We start from the raw sequence: 17,838 nt of genomic DNA, 5'->3' as shown, positions 1-17,838 counted from the left end.
GCCTTGGTTTTGTATGTTAGATGAAGCATTGAGCTGAGTAGGTGGTGGGAGCTATAGCATAGCTCACCGAGAGCAGGAGGCAGGGGGCAAAGCAAAGTCAGGAGTTCTTTCCCTTGTGAGTATATGGAGGACACTGTGGATTAGATTGTTCAACCTCCATTCCAACCCTCTCCAGGTGGGCAGAAGTAGGAAAACTAAAAACTACATTTCCCAGAATCCCTTGCAGCTGAAGACTTGGATGTGATTTAGGTTCCACCAATCAGAGGTATTTGCTCAGGAACTGTGTGGAGAGAGACAGGGTGCAGAGCCAATATGTTGCTCCTGTGGACATGGCAGAGGTGGGTGGCTCTCGAGTCAGTGGCTGTGGTAGTGTTCTGACGTGGCAAGAAGTTTCCTGATCCTGGCATGGGCAGCTCCCGTGGCAGCTCAGTTCTGGGGTGTGGCTTTGTGAGCTGTTTCTGGAAACACACTACCGTCAACTTCTTCAGTCCTCCCAGTGATTCTGTAAGTCATTTACTATCCTGCTTTCTGCACCTGAACCCCAGCTGAAACAAGGAAATAGCCAATAAGGACGGTGAACAGTTCTGACAACAAACAGCAGCACTGGGGTGGAGGGCGTCCAGGTGAATAGGTGCTGCTGGTGGGAGTGTTTATAGACCCCTTGTCACTATGTCAAAGGAAAAGGACTACTCAATGCCAGGCACTATTTATTTCCATATCACAGACAACACCATTTAAATTCATTCAAACCATGCAGGCTTTATAAAGGATGTCAACACTTCAGGGTTTGATCACGGGCATAGAAATCTCCTGGTTAATGGGCAGTTGTCTGAATTAATGCCTTAAAATGATCAGTTTCCAGGTCTGTAAGAAACTCAGTGAGTGACACTGGTATTGCCAAGATTCTAGTCCCATTCCTGAGGTTCAGAGATGGAAAGGCACTTACCTAAGATCACACAGCAAGTTGTAAGAGCCAGAACTGGTTCTCCTGGCCCTCAATTGTTCCATTGCTTCAGTGAATGAAAAGAGTGAAGAAATGGATGAAAGAGGTATGGGACTGGCAGCCAAAATGCTACCCCCTAACTCCAGAGTCCAAGGGCCAACCTGGGGTTGGTGGGGAGGAGGAGAGAACAGAAGGCAGATTTGGGCAGTGAGAACAACACTGAAATGCTTTTTAAGGACTCACTCTTTAGTCAAATTCAGAGACAGAAAATAGAATGGAGGTTGCCAGGAGCAGGGCTGGGGAGGGGGGATGGGGGTTTGCATTATGGGAACAGCATTTCTGTTGGAGAAGATAAAAAATTATGGGGATAGATGGTGATGGTTGTGCAACAATGTGAGGGTACTTAATGCCACTGAGCTGTAAACCTAAAAGTGGCTAAAATGGTAAACTTTATGTTCTGTGTATTTTACCACGACAAAAAATTTGAAAGCACTCTCTATGGCCACTGCTGTGTGAGGATACTGGCTGCATGAAGGTGGCTGTCTTCTAGTCTGAGGAGTGAGAGCAGGGGGACAGAATCAGCATCCTAGTCTCTCTGTGGGGCAAAAGCTGCCCCCCAGCTAGCATCCCTGGGAGTGCTCCAGGCTCTAAGCTGGGGGAGTGGGAGTCCTGCTGGGGGTGCCCACTGGGGAGGGGCACCAGAGCCCCCACCAGAGCTGGTCTCCCAGGACTTCGGAGGTGCTTCTCACAGAAGTGAAGTCCCCCAGAATACACCACCAAGGGAGACCCCAGAGGCAGCCTGTCTGTGCCCATGGGGAGCGGCAGGCTCGGGGCTGGCTGCAGCCCCAGTTGCTCCCCTCAAGCCAGTGAGCCTAACTCTAGCAGACGCAGTCCAAGCCCTGCCCATGTCTCTTGGGCCTCTCAGGGTCCTGGGCCACTGCCCACTGCCAGGATCTACCCCTTGGTGCCCAAAGGGTTTTCACAGAAACCCAGAAGTCTGCTCTGCTCGCATTCACCTGAAGCTGAAAGCTCAGGGACTTGCCCTCAGATGTTCATTTATTTATTTTTTCAACAAGAGAAAAATAGTTTATTAATGCATGTGGTGCACCTCACACAGGAGAAATCTCGGTGATGAGTAACTCAAAGAGATGGTTAGAACTTGGGCTTATATAGCATCTTAACAAATAAATTTGTAGAGAAGTGACAAGAGAAAGGAAAAGGATTTTAGCCTTCCAGGGGTGTCAAAATATGGGAAGGTAAATATTTGGGGGGAAGCCAATGGAAGACAAGTGTCAGAGGTTCATTTAGAAGCACCCCACCTTCCTCACCCCTGGGCGCTATTCCAAGGAGGGGTTTTTTGTACAGCTTCTCATTGGCTCCCTGAGGAATTCAGCTGGTTCCTCACCCTGGGGTCGGGCTTGCCTGCACACACTATTGCTAGCACACTCCTTATTGATTTCCTTTCCTCTCCTCGCCCCCTACCCCCCACCCCCGGTTCCTTCCCACCCCTCCACCAATTCCTCGAATCCTTGACCCTTGACTTGCAGAACCCACGCCAAGTTGCCGACTGCCCCTTCCCCCGCTCCCCCGTGCTCTGTCTGGGGTGTGGGTGGTCTGACAGCATCCATCCCTCGATCCCTTGATGGGCCTCCGTCCTGAGCCACGTGGAGCTCAGAGCCTCTAAGACTCCAGCCCTCTGTCCCCTGATAGGTTTCCCTCCATCCCTGGCTCTGGAGCTTGACTGTTCTTCACATTAATTTGGAGGGTCGCTCTTTAGACTCCCGTCCTACCCAGGAAGTAGCTTGTCAGCTCTAGACCACTTCCAGGCCTCTGACCAAGGTGAGGTCCCGATGGTGAGGAAGGGCCAAGGCCAGAATCCTCTGGGTTGGGGAGCGGACGTTGCATCAGGCAAGCTACAGCGCTGGAAGGAGGGGGTGGAGAGAGCCCTGGAGCCAGATGCAGAGTCTGCCCAGGAGCTACCAGCGAGTCTCCAAGTGACCCTGGTTTGTTTCCTACTCTCTGCCTCAGTGTCCCCACCTGAAACGTGGCTGTGAAGATGCAGGGCACACAATTGTGCTGAGTGTAAATGAGATCTGAACCGCAGCACCTGACCCTTTAGCACACAGTGACTGCTTCACACACCTGTGATGAAACCCTACCATTAATATCAGGAGGTGGAGGTTCAGAGAGGTCCCAAACATGCCTAATACCACACAGCCTGGTGAGTGGCAGAGGCAGGAGTCGACCTCAGGCTGTCGTGTGGAAAGCCAGAATGTGGAAGTTTACTGCTTTTAGATAAAGAAGGTAAATGTTAATATCATCTGACAGTAAATTGAGACTCAGAGATGGGCAGTGCCTTGTCCCAAGTCACACAGGGCTGTAATGGGAGCCAAGTGCTCCTGGCGCCAGGCCTTGGGTTTTCCTTCCTGGACAAGACCGCCTTCCCCTCCCCGCGAGGTTGCTAGTGGTGGGGCTATGCGGGTAGGGCTGCCCCAGGCCTTCCCCAGGGGTGCACAGTTACCTCGGGAGGTGCACTCTGGCCTCTCTGGACCCAGCCTCTTTCTCCCCAGTTCTACCAAAGCTGTTAGGGGACAGGGAAGGGGAGACCTTCATTCAACAAACATTTATTGAGCACCTACTGTGTTCCAGGCTTCGTTCTCAAGGCTTGGAGTATGCTGGTGAAGAGAAGAAGAAAGACCCCTGACTTCTTGGAGGTTGAGGAGACAGGCAATAAACAATAAAACATAAGACAGAGAAAGACAAATATTATATGGTATCACTTAGATGTGGAATCTAAGAAAATGATACAAATGAACTTATCTACAAAACAGAAATAGACTCACAGACATAGAAAACAAATTTATGGTTACCAAAGCAGGTAGTGAGGGCAGGGAGAGAGATAAATTATACACACTACTATGTATAAAATAGATAACAACAAGGACCTACTGTATAGCACAGGGAACTCTATTCAATATCTTGTAATAACTTATAATGGAAATTATAACCTATAATGGTTATAACGTAAAACCTATAATGTAATAACCTATAATGGAAAAGAAAAATAGATGATAGATAGATAGGTAGATAGATCATTGAATCACTTTGCTGTACACCTGAAACTAACACACTGTAAATTAACTATACTTCAATTTAAAAAATGGTTAAAAAACCCAATAAAACCTAATAAATAAGCACATTATACAGTAGGTCAGAAGGTGGTGATGTTGGGAAAAAAGAAGGAGCAGAACAGAGTAAGGGGCCTGAGAATAGCTGAGTGGGAAGTTGTGACCTCATCAAACAGGTGGTCAGGGTAGGGCCCCATTGAGAAGGGTCAAGGGAGAGAGCCATGTGGACATCTGGGAGAACATTCCAGGCAGAATGAACAGTCAGTGCAAAGGCCGTGGGACAGGACTACACCTGGCAGATTTGAGGCAGATTAAAAGGCCAAGGTGGCTGGAAGAGAGTGAGTGAGGCAGAGATTAGTCGGGGATAAGACAATATTGGGCCAGATCAGGTCGGCCCTCGTGGGCCTTGGTGAGGACTGACTTTTACTTTGAAGAAAACAGGAATCTGGGAGAAGACGGGCAGCAGAAGGTGGGAGGAACCCAGAGGCCCCAGGGTGTTGTGTAGATGTGCCCATCAGGCCTAGCTAGCTCCCAGCAGCCCAGACACCTCACTTCCTTCCAGAGGGCCTGCAGAGATGCTTCTGAACCAGGAGTCAGGGAGAGAAGAGGAAGCCGTTGCCACCACTGCCCCAGGTGCCCTGAAATGTCCCCTTTGAGGAGAACCAAATCCCAGGGAGTGAACCGCTGCTCCTCTGGCTCTGGGGCTCAGGACACCTCCAAGTGAGGAGTCCCTGCCAGGGGGGTCCTTCAGAGCAGCCTTCTGCCTGTACCCCAGAGAAAGTGGCAGCTGCTCATGTGATGGGGGAGCCCAGGGCATTGGGCAGAGTCAACATACCCTTGGCCCTGCCTGCAAAATCACATTTTCCAAACACACAGCTCCTCTAAGCCCCTTATCGGGCCTCCAGGTAGCAAAGCTCTGTTGCTGGGCAATGGTGTTTTATCTGCGAGTTCTGCACAGAGGTTGTACGAGGTGATTTCATTAGATCCTCTACCATCTGTCTCTGCAAACGTCCCCAGGGGCCTCCAATTAAGGTTTTGCTTTTCTTCTTTCGCAGATGTTTGCTTTAATCTAATAAAGCAGTTTACAGGCTTCAGTGGGCCCCAGCCCAGGAGGGTGGTGGGAGAGGCAGGGGGAGGTTGCCATGGGTGCCAAGCCCTGGACGCAGAGGCGAGCTCACGGGGGCTCGAGGCACAGCAGACTGGAAAGAAGGACCCGGCCTGGGCCAAACTGCGACACGAGAGGTCTTCCCCTAACCCACCTCTCCTCCTCCTTCCTGCACCCAGATTCCCACAGGGGGCCGCAGCGACACTGCACTCCCAAGCAGGATGTCTTTTCTAGGGAGACACCTCTGGGCCAGAAACTTCTGGATCCAAGGGGGAGATCACCTGGGAGGTGGATCTGCAGAGCCTCCATAGAGACAATGCTGTGGAAGAACTGCTTTGTGGCGTGCAAACCCAAAGTCATGCCGAGGAGACCAGACGCAGGAAACCAGGGGTCTGGGGGAGAGAGGATGGGTGAGAGGCAGGCTCAGGGCAGAGGAGAGGAGAGCAGCTGGCCTGTTTGGCCGAGGCACTGCGGTAGGGAGAGAGGCGGGAGGCACCCCTGCCCTCCCAACAGGGTCAAAGCAACGCAGGGGGCTTCTGGGATGGGGCCCCGCGGCCAGGACTCCGAGGGAGATGGGACCCCAGACCCCAACCTCTCAGTTCTACAGGCCCCCAAAAGGCTGGCCTCCAGAGCCTCCCAGGGAAGAGTCTTCAGGTGATTTCAGGGCGATCCTGGTCCCCAGAGCCCCTGACCAGCTGGCGGAAGCCAGTTAGGATGGTGAAAAGGGCTGCACTTTAGAGTCTGGTCTGGGTTTGAATCCTGGCTCTTCCTGGTACTACTGTGTCACCTTGCAAAAGTCACTGAACCTTCCTGAGCCTCTGTTCCTATTCTACAAAATGGCCAAAATAATTTTTTGCATGATTTCTATGAATTGAACCGAGAGAATTCAGTCACCAACATCTGTCAGTGCCAACTATGTCTGGGGCGTCTCGGGAGCTGATAACAGGAGGAAAAGCCCCAGCACATTTCCTGGGTGTCCCAGGTGGCTCTCGTAGCTCTCTCCCTGTCCTCTCTCCCTCAGGCTCTGTCCCCTGGGGGAGCACTTGGTTCGTGTGGTCCATTTTGTATTGGACTGACTAACGAGCCACGTCCTTCACTCTTCAGCATTGGCAGGGCTGGGCAGCTCAAGGTCTGGGAGTGCCTCCGTTTTCTCATCTGTAAAATGGGGGGTGTGGATGATACGACTTACCTCCTGGGGCTACTTCCCTGTTGGCGCAGTGGTTAAGAATCTGCCTGCCAATGCAGGGGACACGGGTTCGAGCCCTGATCCAGGAAGATCCCACAGGCCGTGGAGCAACTAAGCCCGTGTGCCACAGCTACTGAGCCTGCGCTCTAGAGCCTGTGAGCCACAACTACTGAGCCTGCGAGCCACAACTACTGAGCCCGTGCGTCTAGAGCCCGCGCTCCGCAGCAAGATAAACCACCGCAAGGAGAAGCCCGCACATCGCAACGATGAGTAGCCCCCGCTCGCCACAACTAGAGAAAGCCTGCGCACAGCAACAAAGATACAACACAGTCCCAAAAATAAATTAATTAATTTAAAAAAGAAAGGAGTTGCTGTACAGTTGGGTGCTTTGACACAGGGCCTGCCCACAGTGAGTGCCACGTCACTGCACCTGTCATTGTAGTAGCTTTAGGATGTGGTTTTCCTTCAGGTGACTGAGTATCTCTGATGTTCAAGCTCCTCACAGCTGCATCTAGTGCCCTGCAAAGTGGGGGCCCGGAAAAGGGGTGTTAGAGGTGGGGTGCTGGAGCCCCGAGTGGTGCTGATTCTGCTCTCCACAGATGGGCAGGTGGTGAGCAATTTCTCCGGCGTCAGGCCCTGCCCCTCTGCAGGCAGCCCAGCTGGGGAGCACCGGCCTGGATGGATGCATGGGGAGCTCCTAGCCGGCCGGGGCCTAGCAGGCCACTCGAGCATCTTCTCTCCGGCCAAATGCTTTCAGAGCCAGTTAGCTGGGCAGCCTTCTCCCCCGAAGAACAGGCTGTTCTCTCCCCTCCTCCCCCAGCCCCCGGGCTCAGAGACCACGAGCACTGTGGGCTACCCTTCTCCCCCTGTGTCCCCGCCCTGCAGGAGCCCGCAGGAAGTCCTGGACTGCGTGGGGTTTAATCAAGGACCTTCCCTCCTACCGAGACCTAAGTCCAGGTGCCACCCTGGAGTCCTCAGCTTTGTCCACCTGCCCCGAATACCCCTCTTCCTTCTCAGACTGGACTCTGCTTCCGTGCTTCTTTGCTGAGGTCAAAGCTCTGCTCTCCCACCTGCACCCCCAAGCGGAGGTACCACAGTCTCGGCTCTGTCAGGCGTTTACTCTGCGGTATGGGGGACCCACGGAAGTGGGGTGATGGGTCACCAAGCACAGGGAGGTGAGGAAGTATTACTCAGGGGCAAGAGGAGCTAGAGTATGAGGGCGTGCCACAGGTTCACCTTCCAGCAAAGGGAGGAATTCGCCCCCTCAGAATGGCCCCCTCATATTTCTTTGGCCTCCTCTCTTATTATTCCCCTCCCCTCCCCCATCAGCCATACTATACTAATTACTGTTCTCACCCCTCCCCCCTCCCCTGTGTCATACGTACTGTCACACACACTCCTGCCCCCATACCTTTTTCATGCATTCCCCTGCCAAGAGCGCCTTCTGCTATTGCTTGTTTTTCTCAAACTTTAAGGCTCAGATCAACTCCTCTCGACACCTTCCACTCCAGAAAGGGTTTCTGACCAGCCCAAACCACTCAGATCTCACTATCCTCAGAGATCTTTTAGCCCTTACTATTTGACCATCATCAGCTACCGTATTAGCCTGGGCATTAACCTCATGTAAATATTCTATCCGCTCAACTAGATTTCAAGCCTTTGGAGGAGAAGGACATTGCTTCAAATCATCCTCAACCCTACAATCATAGGAACATGACCTGTGTTTTGTCACGGAGATGAAAATAGCTTAACCCAAATACAAGAACGATGGTGGAATTTCTCACAAGGTGGGATACTGGTCGGGGAGATGTCTGGGGGACCTGGGTGCTTTCAGAACCCTAAAGATGTCATGTCACCCTGTGAACATACTCGCCCTGGCTCTTCAGGTAGAGGCAATTGAGTTCAAATGATGCTCCACAAACTCTCTGATTACTCTGTGGCTGTAGGGGAAGGCAGTGCTCTCTGAGAGGCACAGATGAAACAAGATTAAGGACGGCTTCGTGGGCCGCTGTCTATGCTTCTGAACCGTCACCTCCCTCCAGGGAACCCAGGACACTGGTTAATGATTTTTGTCTGACAGGTCCCAGGGGCCATAGTTTTTAAGATCGTTTTCCCCCCCTCCCAAGCTTGTTCAAGCTTTTGAAATTTTTAGATAATTATAGAATAATTAGAATTGTGGTTTTGTTTCTCAGTTGATGTAGTTGTTCTTTTTCATGGCATCTTATTCCCGAAGAGTTAGACATTTTCCGCCTCTGAGAAGTTGGGTGCTAGGGGAGTCGTGTGCGTCCTCCGTCGAGTCCCTCACAATGTTATTTTTGTGGTTAAGGACCCTCCTTACTTCATGGGAACTAGTGCAGCCCCATGTCTTGCCTCATTTTAGAGGCATTGTCCCAGCTCTACCTCATAATGACTGGATGGCCTGGGGCAGGTCTGTTCACCTTTCTGGACCTCAAATTTTTCCTTTAGAAATGGTTGAAATGATGGAGGGAGGGCTTTGGACTTGATTTTCTGAGTGGTCCCTTTCTTTGCTGAAATCATGCCTCCTGAGTCACTGGCCATGTCTCCCACATCTCCATGAATACTTCCTCCCAAGCTCTTTAAGATAAACAAGAAAATCTAGGACATTTCCCACATGAAACGCAAGACAGTTTTTTTGTGGGTGGCCTCACTTCCGATCACTAAGAATAATGGGAGGGCTCAGACTGTGATACCCACTGCATCTTAGAAGGACATTTGAAACACCCATTCTTCCACTCTTACTTCCAGGTGACTTTAACCATATCTCAGCTTTCTCTGATGGAAGACACATGGTGAGAAGCATTTGGTCCTAAATGTAACCAACGAGTTTTGTTCCGTGCGTGCCAGCTCTCTGGAGAAGATCTGTGCCTGGACAGAAGGTTTGGGGGGCAAGAGCCCTCTGACTTGGCCTCAGAACCAGGGAGCCTCCCAGCGTGGAGGGCCTCTGAGCCCTTCAGCTGCTGTCACACCCCTGACGATGGTGCTCTGAAGAAGCCATGGGTCCCACCCCAGACCCAGTCCTCTTGGCTCCCAGCTCCAGGCCAGGTGGTTCAGGCTACCCCACCACCTCATCCTGGGATCCCAGGATCTCCCAGGGAGAGAGATTTATTCCCAAGGCACTGAATGCCAATAAATATTAAACACCCAAGTGGACATAGGACAATGATATTGAGAGGCCAGAGAGTTTTTACCAAAGTTGAGAGCTTGGTTTCAAGTACGTTTGTCCCAGAATTCCAAGGCAGGAAAGGTACTTGGGAGGTCACCGTGTGTCCCCAGCGGCCTCTCCAGTAGCAGAAGGGAAGAATGAAAGGTGCACACAGAGGACTCCAGGGGTCCCCACGCCCTGCCTCAACTCCTAATTAAGAAAGACAACCTGGCCTTGAGCAGGCGGTGTGGACACGCACGTGCTTCTCTGGAAGACGCACTGCAATGAGATACCACCACATGCCTATTGGAACACCTAAAATTAAAAAGACTGATTGTGTCAAGTGTTTGTGAAGATGTGGAGGAACTTGAACTCATATACTGTTGGTGGGAACGTAAAATGGTACAACTATTTTGGAAAACAATGTTTCATTTCTTGAAAAGTTAAACAAACACCTATACCCTATGACTAGCCCTTCCACTCCTAGGTATTTACCCAAGAGAAACGAAAGCATTCAATACTTGTACATGAATACTCATAGCAGCTTTATGTGTAATCACCCCAAACTGGAAACAACTCAGGTATCAACAGATAAATGAATAAAAATGTTGTAGCATATCCGTTAATGGGTGATGACTTAGCAATAAAGAGAAATGTACTGTTGAAATACACAATATGGAGGAATCTCAAAATAGAAGCCAGACAAAAAAAATACATAGTGTATAATTCCGTTTGTATAAAATTCTAGGACGTGCAAATGAATCTATAGTGAAAGGAGGCAGATGAGCCGGTGGGTTGCCTGGAATGTGGACGTGGGGAGGGGAAGGAGGGATCACAAAGGGTCAAGAGGAAATGTGGGGAGGGAGTGGATGTGTTCACTATCTTTTTTTTTTTTAATTAATTAATTTTATTTATTTATTTTTGGCTGCATTGGGTCTTTGTTGCTGCATGCGGGCTTTGTCTAGTTGTGGAGAGAGGGAGCTACTCTTCATTGCGGTGCACGGGCTTCTCATTGTGGTGGCTTCTCTTGTAGGGCACGGGCTCTAGAGCGCAGGCTCAGTAGTTGTGGCACACGGGCTCAGTTGCTCTGCGGCACGTGGGATCTTCCCGGACCAGGGCTGGAACCCGTGCCCCCTGCATTGGCAGGTGGATTCTTAAGCACTGCGCCACCAGGGAAGCCCTGTGTTCACTATCTTGATTGTGGTGATGGCATCCCAGGGGTACACATATGTCAAAACTTACCACATTGTGCATTTTAAGTATGTGCAAATGTATGTCAATAAAGCTATTTTAAAGAAAGAAGCTACCACAAGAGTCTAGAACACACTGAGAATACATGGAATCGATGTCTCCCAGCTCCAAGCTGGCTTGAGTATCATGGGGGAAAGAGTCACTGTCCCCATCTGACCCAAGAAAAACCTAGAACCCAGAGAGGTTAAGTGCTGGGCCTGAGGTCATACAGCAAGCCTAGGGCAGAGCCCACGACAAGATTCACACTTCTACCTCTGGATCCAGCACTTCTTCGGCAGGGCACTGGCTATACTCCCAGGAGTCATCCGTGGCCTGTCGGCACGTCCTGAGCCAAGGGACAGTGTGTCCCTGCCACCCGGAGATATAATCTCCCCTCCACAACTCACTCCTCCCTGACAGTGGCCCCTTGGTGTGTGCTTGCAGCCAGGAGACTGACCTAATTTGTGGAGGCCGTGGTTATAGCATCTCCTCAGGGAAGTAATAAAGAGTGAGAGTGAGATAAGGGACAAAAGCAATTACCTGTGGCAGAGAAGGACACAGGCCAAGCTGGTGATTCCCGTCCCTGTCCCAGCATCCTGGAGAGGCTGACAGGGACACCAGCCCAGGAGAGCACCCCAGGGCACGAGGTCACAGTTAGGGGGTGGAAGGAATGGGGAAGGAGTAGGAGTCGGGGTGGGGATGGGGTGCTGGGCTGGGCCAAGCACCCACTTGGTTTCTGTCCATGTGCTCTCCTCCGGCCCCGGGCACCCACACGGTGTCTGGAGTCAGCGCCACAGAGGGATCCTGGCTGAGCTGAATGAGCGCCGGCCTTGAGCACAAACAGGCCTGGATGTGAAGCCTGGTGCCAGCAGTGCCTCAGTGACCCCACCTGTGAAATGGGGGTCACGATGGTCCCCGCCTCCTACGATAATGACCTCCCCTGGAAGGTGGGTCACCCTGCTTCCCATTCCCTTGCTGTCCTTCTGGTTTATTTTCTCCTCATACTGTGCAAACCCAAGACTGGACCAGCTGAGGCAGGAGGCCTTGCTGCCCCTGGAGAGTGGGTGGGAGAGTGAGGTTGTGGAGAACAGGCAGCAGCCGCATTTACTGGGTGCTACTGTGTCCCAGGAGCTGGACTGAGCACTTCACAGGCTCGTCCCAGCCCCTAGCCCCACAAAGTACTTACTGTAACGCTACCTCACCAGCAAGGGCATTCAGGCCTTGTGAAATTAAGTCACTGCCCAGGGTCGCAGACAGTAGAGAGAGGCAGAGGCAGGCCTTGAACCCAGGCAGTCTGACTCCTGAGTCCATGGTCTTGTGGATGAAGCTCGCCGCTGGGTTTCTGGGTCTTTTCTGAGTCCTATCCCCCCGGCTGAGAGGTTTACTCCAGCTGGGCTCCAGGTTCAAATTCTCTCTGCTACTCCGGCCGTGTTTGTGATCCTCACATGTGCACTTCACTCTACAGTTTACAAAGGACTCTTCCATCACTTACACCACCATAAGTGGTTCCAAATCCCTTGAGAGAGGAGAGGGCTGCTATCATCCCCACTTCACAGGATCTATAATGAAGTTTCATTGCCTCCACCCCTGGCAGAGAAGGTGATGGGGGTAAGAGAACACTAGGTCTACTTTGACAAAAATCAACTTGCTAAGAATCATTTTGCCAAATAGCCAATTTGGCAAATTGACCCATTCACTCAAAACTTGTTTCTTTTAACAGTTTATACTACTGACATAATTTGTATTGAATAAAACAATTTTAAAGGGGAAAAAAAAGATACGGCTCCCTCCCCGGGGGGCAAATGGCTTTACACACCTTGGACAATTTTGTTTGCACAGCATCCCTGAGAAGCAAATATCATCAAGTCTAGTTTATAGATGCTGAAACTGAGGCCCAGAGAAATTAAATAACTTGACTATGTTTACAAAGCTGGGGCATGCCTGAGACATTTCCTCCCAGATTTGATGGACCCCAAAGTCCAACCTCTTCACCACTTTGGAACTGGACACAGCCTAATCCGATTTCAGTGAACGGTGAACATCTAATCTAATCCAATTCAAGGGGTAATAATTAACCCCTGATTCCCCAGTCCCTCACAGGCCAAGGCTCTGAGGTCCTTTATCGAAGGTTTAGTCCTGTCATTTTCTGAGTCAATCAGACAATATTCATTCATTCATTCATTCATTCAATACAAATTTGTAAGCACATGCTCTGTCCCCGCAGCCATGTTGACACTTGGTTTCGGAGTGCCTGTAAGTCATGGTCCTTGCCTTGGAAGAGTTTACTGTCTGGTAAGGAGAGAGATGAGCAAAATGGGTAAGGAACCTGCCCACTTTGTGGGTTGCAAAGTGCAGAAGCCCCGTGTGTACCTTGGTGTACTCAGTACAGAGGAAGACTGTCTATTCTGAGCCTCCCTATTCAGCAGTTTCCCAGGATTCCAGATCATGATAACGAATCAGACCAAATCAAGTGTCTATTTCAAACTTTTTTTTTTTTTTTTTTTTTTTGCGGTATGCGGGCCTCTCACTGTTGTGGCCTCTCCCGTTGCAGAGCACAGGCTCCGGCCGCGCAGGCTCAGCGGCCATGGCTCACGGGCCCAGTCACTCCGCGGCATGTGGGATCTTCCTGGACCGGGACACGAACCCGTGTCCCCTGCATCGGCAGGCGGACTCCCAACCACTGCGCCACCAGGGAAGCCCTATTTCAATCTTTGATGTCATTTGCTGCCAATATTTTATCCACTTGCATTTATTTCAATCATTCATCCAACACAAACCCTTACTTATAAGGCTCTGGGCTTGAATGAATGTATAAATAATCATCATCGTAACAACAACCACCAAAACATAGCTAACATTCATTGAGAATTTATGATGTGCCAGGCACTGTTCTAAGCACGTCCCATTATTCATTCATTCACCCCACAACAGCCTTGTGAGGAAGGTACTGTTATTGTTCCCTGTATAAACGAGGAAACGGAGACAGAGGAAGGATGAGGATTTTGTGCACTACAGATGGTATTGGACAGCTATCAGTCATCACTGGATCTCTGGGTGATCCAAATATGACCTGATCTGAGAGCTAAGACCCTCCCCCAGTGCAGGTCACCTCTTGCTCTCCCTGGTCCCTGGCTCCAGCATCAATCGTTCACATCCTTGTGTGCTTTATATAAGGCTCCATGAGAACAAGCATGGGCCCCTTGTCCCAGGGCTCCAAGGCATAGGCTTAGCTGGACTAAACGTTCAGGATCAAGGTACATGGCACTGTGGGACCGTCCAGCAGCCCCAGGACGGGAGGAGGTCTCTGAGAAACATTCATGGTGGACATGTGACTCCTTTCCCCTCCAACCTTGTCCCATCACCCACCACACCCCTTCCCTCCTGCACATCGTATGGAAGGTAGATGCTGAGTTGGTCACGGGATGTGAGCAGGACGGGGTGCCAGGAAACGCTGCTTCTCATCCAGATGTGGTGGAAGTGAGAGAAGGAGCCGGTGGGTCCTCGCTGCTGAAATAAGCCTGGACTCTATTCACTTGTTCTAGTTTCGTGAGAGCCCAGGGGACAAGGATGCCTTCCCTCCCCCCGACCCGTCCCACCCCACAGGTCAGCTCCCCTTGGAACCTCCCCTGACTCTCCCGCGCTCACTGACCTGTCAGAACTTGTGGACAATAAGATCATTGACTCCAAAAGGGCCCTAAAGCCCACCTTGATGGAAAAATCTAGACCAGCCCAAGAACAAGATTCCTCCTGCTCTTTGTGGCCCCAAGTCACTCCCTGGCTCCTTCTGAGACCCTACGAGTCTCCTGCACTTTTCCAGGAACATGGCCTAGTCATGTGATCATCCCTCCTGCCTCACCTCGCCCTGGGGTCACATCGCCAGTGCAGAGGTCTTCCTGTGGTGTCCCCACCTGGAGAGCTGGCTTTGGGTTCGTTCCAGAAACGTGGGATCGGAGGAGCTTTGGATTCACAGGGACTCAGGGGGACCTGCTCTGATGCTCTGAAGGACAAGATCTGGGGCTTTCTGATTTCAGTTGCCTCCTCTGCACAGTGGGGACCGAGCCTTGCTCTGGCCGTGAGGATCAGTGACCGCTCCCACTGCTACTCTCAACTGTGTGCTTCACACACAATCTTCTGATCTATCAGCCTTGGTGGGTGTGCAGTTAGTGGCGGTGTCAAGACTTGAACCCAGAGGATCTGCTTCCAAGGCTGGAGCTCTTCCATCTGCACCGTGCTGCCTCTTACCATGGAAGGTTCTCGAAGAGGCTGGAGGCTCCAAACACAGGGGTCGTGTCTTCCGACTCCCGGACATGCTGACTGCGGGAGGTGCCCTGATAGACCTGTTTGTGTGTCCTTGTTGCGTCCCATTCACATTTTTCTGGCCTCTGGACAGGCTGTGTCCAGGCCAGCATGAAACCTTTCCCTGGGGCACCTGTGGCTGCCGCCGTCCTGTCCCCACGCCCGAGTCAGTTGGCACCACAGTGCTGCTGTTTCCCCTCGTTGTTGTCATGTGGAGGAGTTACCTCCTTCCAAATTGGGAAAGGAGGTTAGAAGAAAATATCTCAGCAGCTGGCCCATGAGACATGCTCGCCCACATTGTTTGGCCAATGCAGGGCTGTTTGTGTTGGGTTTCCATATGGCTTCATGACGGACATGGCTTTTCCGTCAGCATCTATAGTGGATGCTATTGGTGCCCTGCAGCTCATCCCACAGCCCCCATCGGACCTCAACAGCAGCACTGTCCCCAGTGAACTGGGGGATTCACTTCCACAGGAACAGCCCTCCCTCTGTCAGCGGGGCAGTGGTGGTCAGTGGGTCTCCAAGTCCAAGCCTCCCCTCACTCAGGACGGTTCTGAGGTGTGTTTTACACAGTTCCTCAGAGGATCCCTGGTGGGATGGAGCCCCAGTTGCCCATGTCAGTGACCAGCTCACTCATGTGCACGTGGTTGGCATCCCTCCTGCCCTGTCTCTCTCTTTCTCGCTCCCTCACTGTAGCTTCCCAGGCTCACCTCCCAAGTAAACTCCTTGCCCCCAAATCCTTGTCTCAGGCTCTGCCTTAGGGAGAAGCCAAACTAAGACCAAAATGTGAGCCAGGCTGGCAGAGAGCTTGAGTAGGAGGACGGTGAAGCCCTGGCTTAGAAACGAGGAGACCCAAGTTCCAACCCTACATCACTGTTTCGCCAGCACCTTCCCCAGTAAAAATTAGTGTGTTGAATACGTAAATGTATGAATGAGTGAAGGCATGATGATAGATATTACTTTGCCTATTTTGCTGATTTGGAAACAGTGGTTGGCAGGTTTAGGGCTTGCCAACCATTTCTGGACATGCACTGTCATCTTCCAATGATCCCAGACCCCCTTCTTGAATTGTGTGACCATGTGACTTTCTTTGGCCAGAGAAGTGTGAGCAGAAGTGATGTGTTTTACTTCTGGATGAAAGAAGTATGGGCCAGATACTCCCTGTTCCCTTCCCTGCCCTGGCCAACCCTGAAGCTGAGTGTTGAGAAGTAAGTGCCGGAAGATTAAAGCAGTTTGGTTAGCTTGGGTGCTGGGTCACCTCACAGGGGACGGTGACCCTGGAGGTGCCCAGACTGGCAGTGAATTTGTGTGTGTGTGTGTGTGTGTGTATGAGAGAGAGAGAGAGAGAGAGAGAGAGAAACTTTTGTTGTTTCAAGCAGAGATTTGGGGGGATGCTTGTTACTGCAGCATAACCTTCAGTCATCCTGACTGATACACAAATCAAGCCCAGAACTGGGTTGGAAGCCTGGAATCCAGGCATTTCTTCTCAGTCCAGGTAACTCTTGTCCCTGATAGAGGCCTCTACTCACCTCCCTATGTTTGAAAGCAGGGCAGTGTGGTCAAAAGGGTGGCCATTTCCATTATATTCCACTTGGCCAATCTCAAGTGAGCTCCTTAAAGGTTCTGTCCCTAATCCACCATCTGGCCTTGGGTCACCCATTTCTCCAAAGAAGAGGTTGGACGAGCTCAGTGGTTCTGAAACTGTACTCTGCAGAGGCCCTGGCTGCACAGACGTGTCATGGGTTGGGGCTGGTGGACACTGGCCATGCTCTGTCTTCCTGCTTCAAACAAAGCAGCTCCTCTAGTGTCTGTTTTGCTTTTGGAGGTTTTCACATTAGAGAGGATCCATTGATAGCAGTTTGATAAATGCAGCCTGGATGATCTGTGACTTCAGGATAAGGGCATTTTACCTGCAGGCGCCTTAATTAATCTATCCCCACTCAACTCTGTCCAAATGTAAAATTCCAGGGCCCACATTCCTGACTCCCAGCCATCCTCAGATCTCCAGTGAGAACGGTACAAAGAGGACACTTTCTGTGGACATGGCCCGTGTGTCCAGGGTGTGTGAGCCACCAGATCCCCACGTGGCTCCTGATGGGTCAGTGAAACACAGAGCCTCCCCTTTAGCTGTCAGTTTCATCCCCTCTCCACAGGCAGGGTGAAGAACATGGTCTCTAATCTCAGCTCCATCACTCTCTCACTAGGTGGTTCAGCTTCCTTTTCTGTAAAAGAATAATAGCAAACAGTTGAGAGCCAGGCCAGCACTGTGCTAAGCAGGTGACAGGCCATAATAAAAAATGTGTCACGTGAGGAGCCGAAGAGGGAAGGGTGGGGGCTTTTGCCTGCAGGAGAAATTCAGAGTGGGGATGAGAGCTGGCTTCAAAACTCCGTGAGACTCTAACAAAGAGATGGATCAGACATTATTTTCCATCATTGCACTTATCACAGCAAACAATGTTTTCTATTTGTTTATATAGAACATCAGCTCCATGAGGACAGGTGGGGACCTCATCTGTCTTGTTGACTGCCATGTTGAGAACAGAGGTGGTACACGGTAGGTGCTCACTAAATATTTATTGAATGATTAAACTTGTCCTGTGTGGCTTCCAAGGGATGGAAGTTCCAGGGAGTCCATTGATTTCTCTCTGCCTGCCCCGCTGCCAATAGCTCTGCACCTCCTCCACCTCCTTGAGTCGGCCACTTCCCCTCCTAGGTTGAGTCCAAGCTAGACTTCCTGTTGCTCAGACTGGCGGCTCAGAAAAATCTAATCAGAGCTGATGGAAAGTG

At 51.1% G+C, this 17,838-nt stretch overlaps 1 long non-coding RNA gene across 1 annotated transcript; it reads left to right on the top strand.

Annotated features, from left to right (window-relative positions):
• Positions 1–383: 383 nt before the first annotated feature.
• On the top strand, positions 384–10,084 carry LOC132596782 (uncharacterized). The gene is made up of 3 exons (XR_009562785.1): positions 384–504; positions 8,011–8,149; positions 9,129–10,084. It is a non-coding gene; the product is annotated as an uncharacterized lncRNA (long non-coding RNA).
• Positions 10,085–17,838: the final 7,754 nt, after the last annotated feature.

Source organism: Globicephala melas, chromosome 2 (genome assembly GCF_963455315.2).
Source record: "Globicephala melas chromosome 2, mGloMel1.2, whole genome shotgun sequence".
In the NCBI taxonomy this organism is placed as follows: domain Eukaryota; kingdom Metazoa; phylum Chordata; class Mammalia; order Artiodactyla; family Delphinidae; genus Globicephala; species Globicephala melas.
This window is presented reverse-complemented; position numbering and strand designations above follow the sequence as displayed.